Here is an 11,930-nt window from a genome sequence, read left to right as displayed (position 1 = left end):
TTTACTAAGGCTTTACACAGCAGTAGTAAGGCTTCACCTGGTTTTGATTCTGTTTTGGAACCAGCTCTCACCCCATTTGGCTTTTTCCTGCCTATCCGAAAATCCCTTCTTGTTTCTGGATTGAATTTAATCAAAAAGAAACACAATCCAGAACCGCGAAGACACTTAATCAGTGGAACAGCTTGCCACCAGAGGTTGTGGGTGCTCCATCAATGGAGGTTTTAAAGAGAGTGGACAAGAGATTGGTCTGAAATAGGGCAGTGGTCTCCAACCTTGGCAACTTTAAGACTTGTGGACTTCAACTCCCAGATTTCCTCAGCCAGCTTTGCTCTGGGAGTTGAAGTCCACAGGTCTTAAAGTTGCCAAGGTTGGAGATCACTGGTCTAGGGTCTCCTGCTTGAGCAGGGGGCTGGACTAGAAGACCTCCAAGGTCCCTTCCAGCTCTCTTCCGATGGATTGAGTGATTGAAATGGTCTAGGGTCTCCTGCTTGAGCAGGGGGCTGGACTAGAAGACCTCCAAGGTCCCTTCCAGCTCTCTTCCGATGGATTGAGTGATTGAAATGGTCTAGGGTCTCCTGCTTGAGCAGGGGGCTGGACTAGAAGACCTCCAAGGTCCCTTCCAGCTCTCTTCCGATGGATTGAGTGATTGAAATGGTCTAGGGTCTCCTGCTTGAGCAGGGGGCTGGACTAGAAGACCTCCAAGGTCCCTTCCAGCTCTCTTCCGATGGATTGAGTGATTGAAATGGTCTAGGGTCTCCTGCTTGAGCAGGGGGCTGGACTAGAAGACCTCCAAGGTCCCTTCCAGCTCTCTTCCGATGGATTGAGTGATTGAAATGGTCTAGGGTCTCCTGCTTGAGCAGGGGGCTGGACTAGAAGACCTCCAAGGTCCCCTCCAGCTCTCTTCCGATGGATTGAGTGATTGAAATGGTCTAGGGTCTCCTGCTTGAGCAGGGGGCTGGACTAGAAGACCTCCAAGGTCCCTTCCAGCTCTCTTCCGATGGATTGAGTGATTGAAATGGTCTAGGGTCTCCTGCTTGAGCAGGGGGCTGGACTAGAAGACCTCCAAGGTCCCTTCCAGCTCTCTTCTGATGGATCGAGTGATTGAAATGGTCTAGGGTCTCCTGCTTGAGCAGGGGGCTGGACTGGAAGACCTCCAAGGTCCCTTCCAGCTCTCTTCTGATGATTGTTATCAACCCTTCTCTTTGGGAGAGCAGGAACACAATCACACACAATCTTAGACACCCACATTCACACACAGGTGCAACCCACATGTGGTTTTCGTGGCGTGTTTTTTTTTTTTTCTCCACTAAAAAAAACCCCGCTGACCTTTCCTTGGGCCACTTTGAGAAAAGCAGAAGGCGGACGGTTGCTGGTTTTCTCTGCCTTGTCATTTGTCTCAATTCGCTTTTATTTTGGTCCTTGGGGTTCTTTTAAATAGATAAAAGCGGATTTAGAATTTAAAAACAACACACCGGCTTCTAAAAGCAGCCGTTGCAAACAGGGACCAGGAAAGCAGCTAAAAATGTTCCTTTGGGGTAAATATAGAAGGGCAGGGGCTCGGAACGGCTCGTTTGGAGGACAAATCCTGCTGGGATCCAGTGGATTCCCGCCCTCCCTCCGGAGGAGCGGGGGGGTGGGGGCTTCTGATCCTCCAGCTCTTGACCTGGATGTCAGGTGGAGCGATGTTTGAAAAGGTCTCTGGAGGGAAGAGCAAAGGGCCAGGTAGATGGAGGGGGACGGTCTCCTCCCCTGGGAAGCTCTGGTGACATTCAGAAGATGGGGGAAGTGTGTGGGGTGGGGGTGGGGGGATGGAGAGGAAAGAATCCCTGGGAAGAATCTGGCTAGGGATGGATGGATGGATGATGGATAAGTAGGTAAGTAGGTAGGTAGGTAGGCAGGCAGGCAGGCAGGTAGGTAGGTAGGTAGATGATGGATGGATGGATGGATGGATGGATGGATAGACAAAGAGAGGGGGGCAGCAGGCAGACAAAGAGCGATGATGGATGGATATATAGATAAAATGGATAGATGATGGATAGGTAGGTAGGTAGGTAGGTAGCTGATGGATGGATGGATGGATGGATAGATAGATAGGCAGATGATAGATGCATAGGTAGATAGATAGATAGATAGATAGATAGATAGATAGATAGATAGATAGATAGATAGATAGATGATGGATAGGTAGGTAGGTAAGTAGGTAGGTAGCTGATGTATGTATGTATGTATGTATGTATGTATGTATGGATGGATGGATGGATGGATAGATAGATAGGCAGATGATAGATGCATAGATAGATAAATAGATAGATAGATAGATAGATAGATAGGCAGATGATAGATGCATAGATAGATAGATAGATAGATAGATAGATAGATAGATAGATGATGGATGGATGGATGGATGGATGGATAGATAGATAGATAGATAGATAGATAGATAGATAGATAGATGGATAGGCAGATGATAGATGCATAGATGGATGGATGGATGGATGGATGGATGGATGGATGGATAGGTAGGTAGGTAAGTAGGTAGGTAGGTAGGTAGGTAGGTAGATAGCTGATGTATGTATGTATGTATATATGTATGTATAGATGATGGATGGATGGATGGATAGATTAGATAGATTGATTGATAGACAGACAGAGACAGACAGATTATGGATGGATGGGTAGAGATAGATGGATGGATGGGTGGATGGATTATGGATGGATGGGGATAGATAGATAGATAGATAGATAGATAGATAGATAGATAGATAGATAGATAGATAGATAGATAGACAGACAGACAGACAGACAGACAGACAGACAATGAGAGACAGAAAGAAAGATTTTTTTTATTGGCCAGATGTGATTGGACACCCAAAGAATTTGTCTGCGGTGCCTACAATCAACCAAGTGATAAGATCATAGTTACAATCATTAATCAAAAGACGCAAAGAGCAGGGACAGTCGTGGCTACGAATGGGAGGAAGTAGGAGGAGAGATGAGGAGGAGGATAGCAAGACAGCCCTACTACGCGGGTAAATATCTTTCACGGCCCAAGACAATGTTTAGTTGACGGAACAGCAACATTGGAAGATATGACTGCAACTTTTGCATCTGGAGGGTCCATTTCTTAACCTTAGCAACTCTATGGACTTCAACTCCCAGAATTCCCCAGCCAGCTGATTCTGGGAGTTGAAGTCCTCCCATCTCAAAATGGCCAAGGTTGAGACACCCTGCTCTAAACAAGCCCAGATGTGTTGGTCACCCAACATGCCATCTCTGGGCAGGAGGCTCCCAAGCCAACATTACTGAGCCACCAAGGCTGATGGAAGAGAGGGGGGCTCTCTGCTGAAGTCCCCCCTCCATTCTCGGCCACGTGATCAGGTGGGAGGCGGCTTAGAACAGAGCCAGCTTTACCACTCCGAGCCTCCACCCTTGCGGCTGGGGATGATGGGAATTGCAGTCCGCAGCAAAAGCAGCAAAAATCCTACTTTCTTTTTTCTTTTTCCCATCCCTTTCGGTAACCAAGCGCCCAGGGCAGTTAGGAAAAGCTGGTTAATGATTCCAGGAAGCAGGGTGCCAAGCTGTGCCAATCCTGCTGTGCCAAATGATGCAGCTGGCTGGTAAAGCTGCCCATCATTGGGCTAAAAGGGTTCCAGTCAGAGGCAACTATTGGCTTTGGAAGAGAAGGAACTTGGGGGCGGAGAGAGTGACGTCCCACTCGGCCTGTTGGCGTCGGGCAAACAGTGCGAACGATGCCAACCAACAAGGAACAAAGAGGCAGCCAAGGTGGGCATCCCCTGCTTCGGTGCTCTGGGTGCCAACTGGCAAGAAGAAGGGAAAGCCACCCTGAAGGAAGCGGCTAAGACCAATCCATTGGCACAATCTGGGCATCGGGGGAGGGGGTGCCGCATTCTTGGGTTGCCCAACTCTGCAACCAGAGGTGGGATCCAGCAGGTTCTGACCAGTTCTGGAGAACCGGTAGCGGAAATTTCGAATAGTTTGGAGAGCCGGCAAATGCCACCTCTGGCTGGCCGCGCCCCATCTATTCCCAGCTGATTGGGAGGAAACGGGGATTTTGCAGTATCGTTTCCTTGCCACGCCCACCACGCCACGCCCACAGAACCCGTAGCAAAAAAATATTGAATCCCACCACTGTCTGCAACCTTAGAGGCAGCCTGCAACATACGACCGCCGTTGAGCCCAAAATTTAGGCTGCTAAGCGAGACATTTCTTAAGGGAGCTTTGCCATGTTTTGCGACCTTTCTTGCCACCATTGTTAAGGGAATCGCTGCAGTTGTTGAGTTTAATAACCCGGTTGTTAAATGAAACTGGTTGGAGTTGTCGGGAGGTCGCAAAAGTGGATCGCGTGACCCCCGGGGACGCTGCGACCGTCTTAAATAGGAGTCGGTGGCCAAGCTGGTCTGCCTTTTGATCATATGACCATGGGAATGCTGCAACGGTCATAAGTGTGAGTCCGTTTTTTCCAGTGCTGTTGTAATTTTGAATGGTCACTAAGTGGATTGTTGTAAGGCAAGGACTCCCTATATCAAGGAAGTCCAGGGCTAGAACAACACGGTGGAGAGGGACCTTGGAGGTCTTCTAGTCCAGCACCCTGCTCAGGCAGGAGAGCCCGTCCCATTCCAGACAGGCGGCTGTCCAGTCTCTTCTTCAAAACCCCCAGTGATGGAGCACTCTGGTGGCAAGCAGTTCCCCTGGTGAATTGTCCTCACCGTCGGGAAACTTCTCCTCAATTCTAGGTTGCTTCTCTCCTTGATGATCCTTTGAAAAGCGGTGAACTTGAGAAGTGGCTGCTGCGGGGACGTCGGCCAGGGGAAGGGGTGAGAGCAGTCAAGATGGCAGCTGCTGCTCTGCGGACGAAGCCCAGCCCTAAAAGGGGCGCAGGGGTCAGATGACCCCCTCCTGAGTTTCCCCTTGTGACTCGCCAAGGTCAGCTCATGCGGTGACCGGTCAGCTGAAGAAGGCTCCGGCCAAGCCACACAGCATGTGAAGTTTGTTCTGAAAGCCAAGTTCTCGACGGAGCCCAGCCAATCGCTTCTTGGTTGTGCTTCATTGGCACCGGTGCCCTCCGTTTTGCCCTCCGGTCCTCCCAAGAACCGTAGTGAGGAAACGGATAGGTTAACCTATCCATTAACCCAATAAAGGAGAAAGAAGAGACGGGATATTTTTTTTTTATCTTGGGATTTGTCTTATCAATGGTTGGATAATAAAGGTAGAAATTAGACATTGGAAGAATATCCTGATATATAAGTAAAGGATATTGTTATGACTATAATTATGTCTATGTAAAATGACCCAGCATCCTAAAAAGCAGAGACATCCCCCTTGCCAACCAAAGTGTGCCTAGTCAAGGCTTATGGTTTTCCCAGTTGCAACGGGTGGCTGTGAAGGTTGGACCACAAGGAAGGCTGTGCGCCAAAGAATGGAGGCCCTTGAACTCTGGTGCTGGAGAAGAAGACTCCTGCATTGAGTCCCTTGGACCGCAAGGCCATCCAACCGGTCAGTCCTAGAGGAGGTCCACCCTGGATGCTCTTTAGAAGGCCAGATCCTGAAGAGGAAACTCAAATGCTTTGGCCACCTGTTGAGAAGGAAGGAAGCCAAAGAATGGAGGCCCTTGAACTCTGGGGCTGGAGAGGAAGACTCCTGCACTGAGTCCCTTGGACCGCAAGGCCATCCAACTGGTCAGTCCTAGAGGAGATCCACCCTGGCTGCTCTTGAGAAGGCCAGATCCTGAAGAGGAAACTCAAATGCTTTGGCCACCTGTTGAGAAGGAAGAAGGACTCCCTGGAGAAGAGCCTCATGCTGGGAACGATGGAGGGCAAAAGAAGAAGGACTGCAAGGCCATCCAACCGGTCAGTCCTGGAGGAGATCAACCCCTGATTGCTCTTTAGAAGGCCAGATCCTGAAGAGGAAACTCAAATGCTTTGGCCACCTAATGAGAAGGAGGAAGGACTCCCTGGAGAAGAGCCTCATGCTGGGAACGATGGAGGGCAGAAGAAGAAGGAGGGGACGGCAGAGAAGGAGGTGGTTGGATGGAGTCACCAAAGCAGCCGGCGTGAGCTTAAATGGGCTCCAGAGGATGGTAGAGGACAGGGAGGCCTGGAGGAACGTGGTCCATGGGGTCGCGATGGGTCGGACACGACTTTGCAACTAACAACAAAACGACCCAGACAATACACTGTATAAATGTATAAAATTATTTACACATCTTTCTTTAACGTATATGAAAATACTCATATACGTTTGTGGGAAGTTATCATCCAGCCCTTTCCCAAAAAAACGAAATATCCTAGGAAATATTGAAAAGGCAGAATATTTCTCTGGATGTGAAAAAAAAACATGTTTTAAAAGACAGAATAGTTGCCTGTAGCCTTCTGCCCATCCCCAGTTAATGGGCCATTGAGATGGCCAGGCTAGCCCACTTTACATAATAAAGACTTCACCAGCAGCTACAGAAAGGCATGATAAGATACAGAAAGGCATCTGAGAACTCATCACGGCCTAGAAAGTAGCCCCCTGCATGGCACCATGGGAGTCTGACAACCAATCAGAATACATTTCTTACACAGGAACAGGAAACAGAGAGGTGGGACTAAACAGGGTATAAAAAGCCTAGCAAGCCCCTCCCTCAGCCCTTCTCTTCTTCTCCACCAACATTGAGACATGTGATCCCCCTTTTCTGTTCAGGACTCAAGCCACGTGGTCCTGTCCACCATTAAAACCATCTTTCCAAGCAGCCTCCATGTCTCCAGGGTCTTTTCCCCCACTTGGAGCCCAACCCAGAAGGACGTTTCTTTCAACACGTTAAAAGAAAAATATATAGATATTTTTTTTAAAAGAACCATAGAGTGGGAGGGAGGGAAAGGCACCTCGGAGGTCAACTTGTCCAGGGGTGGCAACTTTTTAAAACTTGTGGACTTCAATTCCCAGAATTCCCCAGCCAGCCATGTTGAAATCCACAAAGCTCAAAAGATGCCAAGGCTGGAGACCCCCCCTGATCTACTCCAAAACACCACCAGGGACTGACCTCTCACTTGCAGACCCAACTGCCACCCCCTCCCCCCAAAAAAGACCCACCACCACCACCATTCATGCTCCTTCCCCTGTGAAACCGCCCCCCCCCCATACCCCTGTATCTGTTTTTTTTCTAGATTCAGGTACCTGGGAGTGTTAAGATTGACCCTCCCAAGCCCAGTGAAGGGAGGGGGGACACACATGACAGTCACCTGCTCCTCGTGTTCATTTGTTGTTTATTTATCTGTTTGTTAAATCGATTTGTCGTCCACCTCCCTGGGCCGCTTACAATTCATGAAAAGGAAGAAAAACAAGAAGGCCGGTAAACAGAAGAGAGCCAAGGTGGCGCAGTGGTTAAATGCAGCACTGCAGGCTACTGCTAGATCAGCAGTTCAGTGGTTCAAATCTCACCGGCTCAGGGTTGACTCAGCCTTCCATCCTTCCGAGGTGGGTAAAATGAGGACCCGGATTGTTGTTGGGGGCAATATGCTGACTCTCTGTAAACCGCTTAGAGAGACCTGAAAGGCCTATGATGCGGTATATAAGTCTACTGCTATTGCTATATTGCTAAATGAAATATCCAAACAATAACACACAATGACAAAGGAACACAACCAGAATAAAATACATCAATGTGATAAACCGGAAAGACGGATGGGTGGACAGCAGAAGCCGAGTAAGGGGGGGTGAAGTCCACCTTCACACCTCCCCAGTCCGAGTGTGTGTGTGTTTGTGTGTGTATCTCCACGGACCATCAGCTACCTTGTAATACACCCTAAATATCTTCTGGAACAATTTGTTGTGAATCCTGGCACGGAGACTTTTAGGGGTGCAGGTTTTGCTGGGCCTGCAGAGCTATTTCTAAAGTTGGGGGGCTGTTTATGCAGCCGCCGCCAAAAAAGCCAACGCAATCCTAAATTGCATTAACAGAGGGATACAATCAAGATCAAGGAAGGTTCTAATACCACTCTATAAAGCCTTAGTAAGGCCACACCTGGAATAACTGCACCCAGTTCTGGTTACCACACAACGGAAAAGATGTGGAGACTCTGGAAAGAGGGCAGAGAAGAGCAACAAAGAGGATTTAGGGGACTGGAGGCAAAAACATATGAAGAACGGTTGCAGGAACTGGGGATGTCTAGTTGAATGAAAAGAAGGACCAGGGGAGACATGATAGCAGTCTTCCAATATCTCAGGGGCTGCCACAAAGAAGAGGGAGTCAAGCTGTTCCCCAAAGCACCTGAGGGTAGGACAGGAAACAATGGGTGGAAACTAATCAAGGAGAGAATCAACCTGGAATTAAGGAGAAACTTCCTAACAGTGAGGACAATGAACCAGTGGGACTGCTTGCCACTAGAAATCATGGGTGCTCCATCCCTGGAGGTTTCTAAGAAGAGACTGGACAGCTGCTTCTCTGAAATGGGATAGGCCACGGCCTCCTGCTTGGGCAGGGGGTTGGGCTAGAAGACCTCCGAGGTCCCTTCCAGCTCCATGATTCTAAGTCGGCCCCTCTTCAAGCCTCCTGGCTGGGGAATTCTGGCTGTCAGCGGGAGATCCAGCCTGGAAATGCCTCCCAACTGTTATTGGATGGAAACTAATCAAGGAAAGTCCCAAAGTTGCTTTTTTTCCCCCAAGAGGCAACTGGACTTTCTGGTTTTTCTTTGAAGACGTTTCACCTCTCCTCCAAGAAGCTTCTTCTGCTCTGCAAGGAGTGTAAATCCTTCCCTTCCCCACCCTCCAGTCAGAGCCGAAGAAGCTTTCTTGGATGACAAGCAAAGAAAAAACAAGAGAAACAAAATCGGGTGGGAAGGGACCTTGGAGGTCTTCTAGTCCAACCCCCTGCCTGAAAAATGGCTGTCCAATCTCTTCTTAAAATCCTCCACTGATGGAGCCACCCACGACTCCTGGTGGCAAGCAGTTCCCCTGGTGAATGAGCCGAGGTGGCGCAGTGGTTAAATGCAGCACTGCAGGCTACTTCAGCTGACTGCAGTTCTGCAGTTCGGCTGTTCAAATCTCACCGGCTCAGGGTTGACTCAGCCTTCCGTCCTTCCGAGGTGGGTAAAATGAGGACCCAGACTGTGGGGGCGATATGCTGACTCTGTAAACCGCTTAGAGAGGGCTGAAAGCCCTATGAAGCGGTATATAAGTCTAACTGCTATTGCTATCTATCTATCTATCTATCTATCTATCTATCTATCTATCTATCTATCTATCTATCTATCTATCTCTATCTATCTATCTATCTATCTATCTCTATCTATCTATCTATCTATCATCTATCTATCTATCTATCTATCTATCTATCTATCTATCTATCTATCTATCATCTATCTATCTATCTGGGTGAAATGAGGACCCAGACTGTTGTTGGGGGCAATATTCTGACTCTGTAAGCCACTTAGAGAGGGCTGAAAGCCCTATGAAGCAGTATATAAGTCTAACTGCTATTGCTATTGCTATTGCTCACTGTTAGGAAGTTTCTCCTCAATTCCAGGGTGCTTCTCTCCTTGATTAACGTCGATGGAGATTCTCAAACAACCAGGTCAGGGTTACATTTGAACCACAGAAGAAGCTTGCTTGGTTTCGTAGTTTTGACTTATCCCCTTTTTCCCAAGAAGCTGCAAGCGTCTGGGCGTCCACCAGAGGGCGCCCAAGCCCCTATGCCGCCAGCCCTCTAGTGGTGGCCTGGAGTGCTGCAGCCCAGCTATGCGAATCCCGTGTCCAGCGCGATGGGAAGGAACAAACACTGCCTCCATTCAATGGGCCGCAGGATGACGTGAGCCCAGCCTGCCGCGTGTTTGAAGCTCGTTCCGTCCTGAACTTTTACACAGTGACCTTCTGGGTCAAACGTGGGAAGGAATGACAGGCGCCAAGGCCAAAAGGAAGAGAAACAATCCGAAAGGGCTCACGCTGTTCTCCGTCACCCCTACTCCTCCCCGAGAGCATCAATCTTAGCGCAGAGAGTTGTTCCAAAGTTGGAAACCCTGTCCAGCTTCCTAAACTCTCCTTAACGGTTGGTTGAAGCCTTGGCTACATTCCGTAGCTGAAATCGGAGCCGGTAGCTTTTTTGGGGGAAGGGGTTTCTTTTAATTTTTGCAAAAAAAAACAAAAACAGGAGACCATTCAATCTTGACCCAGGAATCTTGCAGCGGAGAAGGAGCTCAGTGAGGAAATAACATGGCATTGACCTACTTTGTAAGGCTGGTGGGAAGTGTTGTGAAACCATCATTGACTAATTCCAGCCAGTTGTGACATTGGCCCCCACGATCTTCCTGGGGAAGTGTTAAGCCACACTCCCTAAGCCACAGAACAGAACAGAACAGAACAAAACAACTAAGTTGGAAGGGACCTTGGAGGTCTTCTAGTCCAACCCACAGAACAGAACAGAACAAAACAACTAACTTGGAAGGGACCTTGGAGGTCTTCTAGTCCAACCCCCTGCCTGAGCAGGAAACCCGCTACCATTTCAGACAAATGGGGGGGTCAGGTCTCTTCCTAAGAACCTCCAGTGTTGGAGCACCCCAAAAAGTTCTGGTGGCAAGCCCTGACGAATTGGAAATTCCTCCTTAATTCCAGGTCGCCTCTCTCCTTTGATTAGTTTCCACCCGTTGCTTCTCGTCCTGCCTTCTCGATAGATGAATAATAAACCACCACTCCGAAATGAAACTAGATTTCTGAGCCAGGCCGATTCAGTTGCACACAGAAATATTGCAAATTTGGAAGCAAATCTTGGTTTCTGTGTACGCCAAAGAGGTATTTCTTTGGATTTAGCCCAGATTTAAAAAAAACAAAACATTCTTCTGTGCAATCGTGTCAGATTCTAAGTCAGTATTTCTCAACCTTGGTAACTTGAAGATGTCCGGACTTCAACTCCCAGAATTCCCCAGCCAGCATTCGCTGGCTGGGGAATTCTGGAAGTTGAAGTCCGGACATCTTCAAGTTGCCAAGGTTGAGAAACACTGTTCTAAGTAGAAAAAAAATGAGAGAGTCCAGTTGCCTCTTGGGGGGGAAAAAAAAAGCCCCTTTGGGACAACCGAAGATGCTTTTAAAGAAGCAACTTAGAACCAAGGAGGAATTTCCTGACAGTTAGAACAATGAATCAGTGGAACAGAAGTTGCCTCCAGAAGTTTTGGATTCTCCAACACTGGAAGCTTTTAAGAAGAGGCGGGGGGTCTGAAGGTCTTCACCACTCCCCGAATCCATCAAGATAGAAAGACTGACAAATCAGAGATGGCGGAAGGAGAGGGGAGGGTGTGCGCAGCGCATGGGCGCAACTTTCTGGATTGTGTACGGTGTGAACATCACCAGGGATTTGGTCTGTAGGTCTATTTATACGGAGTGACTTGAGTTCAACTCAGCTTTGATGCTCAATGCGTCAACCTCGCGATTCCTGCGTTGGTGGAGGGAGATCGGCCCCCCAAGGGAGACATGTGTGCAAAACACAATTCCCACAAGGTGTTGGGCGTAGACAGAAACCGCACCCTGACTCACGTGACGTGATAACCCAGCAGCCGGGTTTCCACGACACTCATAGATAAAGAGAATAGAATAACAAGAATCGGGAGGGAGCTTGGAGGTCATCTAGTCCAACCCCTCCCAGCCCAAGCAGGAGACCCTGCACCATTCCTGAGAGATGGCAGTCCAGCCTCTTCTTGAAAGCCTCCAGGGATGAAGCTCCCACAACTTCCGAAGGCAACTTCTCTTTTGTTGGTTGATTGTTTCTTACTGTCAGGAAATTCCTCCTTGTTTCCAGGTTGAATCTCTCCTTGGTCAGTTTCCATCCATTCTTCCTTCTCTGGCCTTCAGATGCTTTGGAGAATAGCTTGACCCCCTTCCTCCTCTCTGGGGCAGCCCCTCAAGTATTGGAAGATGCTCTCCTGTCTCCCCTGGTCCTTCTCTTC

Source organism: Thamnophis elegans, chromosome 1 (genome assembly GCF_009769535.1).
Source record: "Thamnophis elegans isolate rThaEle1 chromosome 1, rThaEle1.pri, whole genome shotgun sequence".
Classification (NCBI taxonomy): Eukaryota; Metazoa; Chordata; class Lepidosauria; order Squamata; family Colubridae; genus Thamnophis; species Thamnophis elegans.
The sequence above is the reverse complement of the archived record's forward strand: the minus strand, read 5'-3'. Positions refer to the sequence as shown.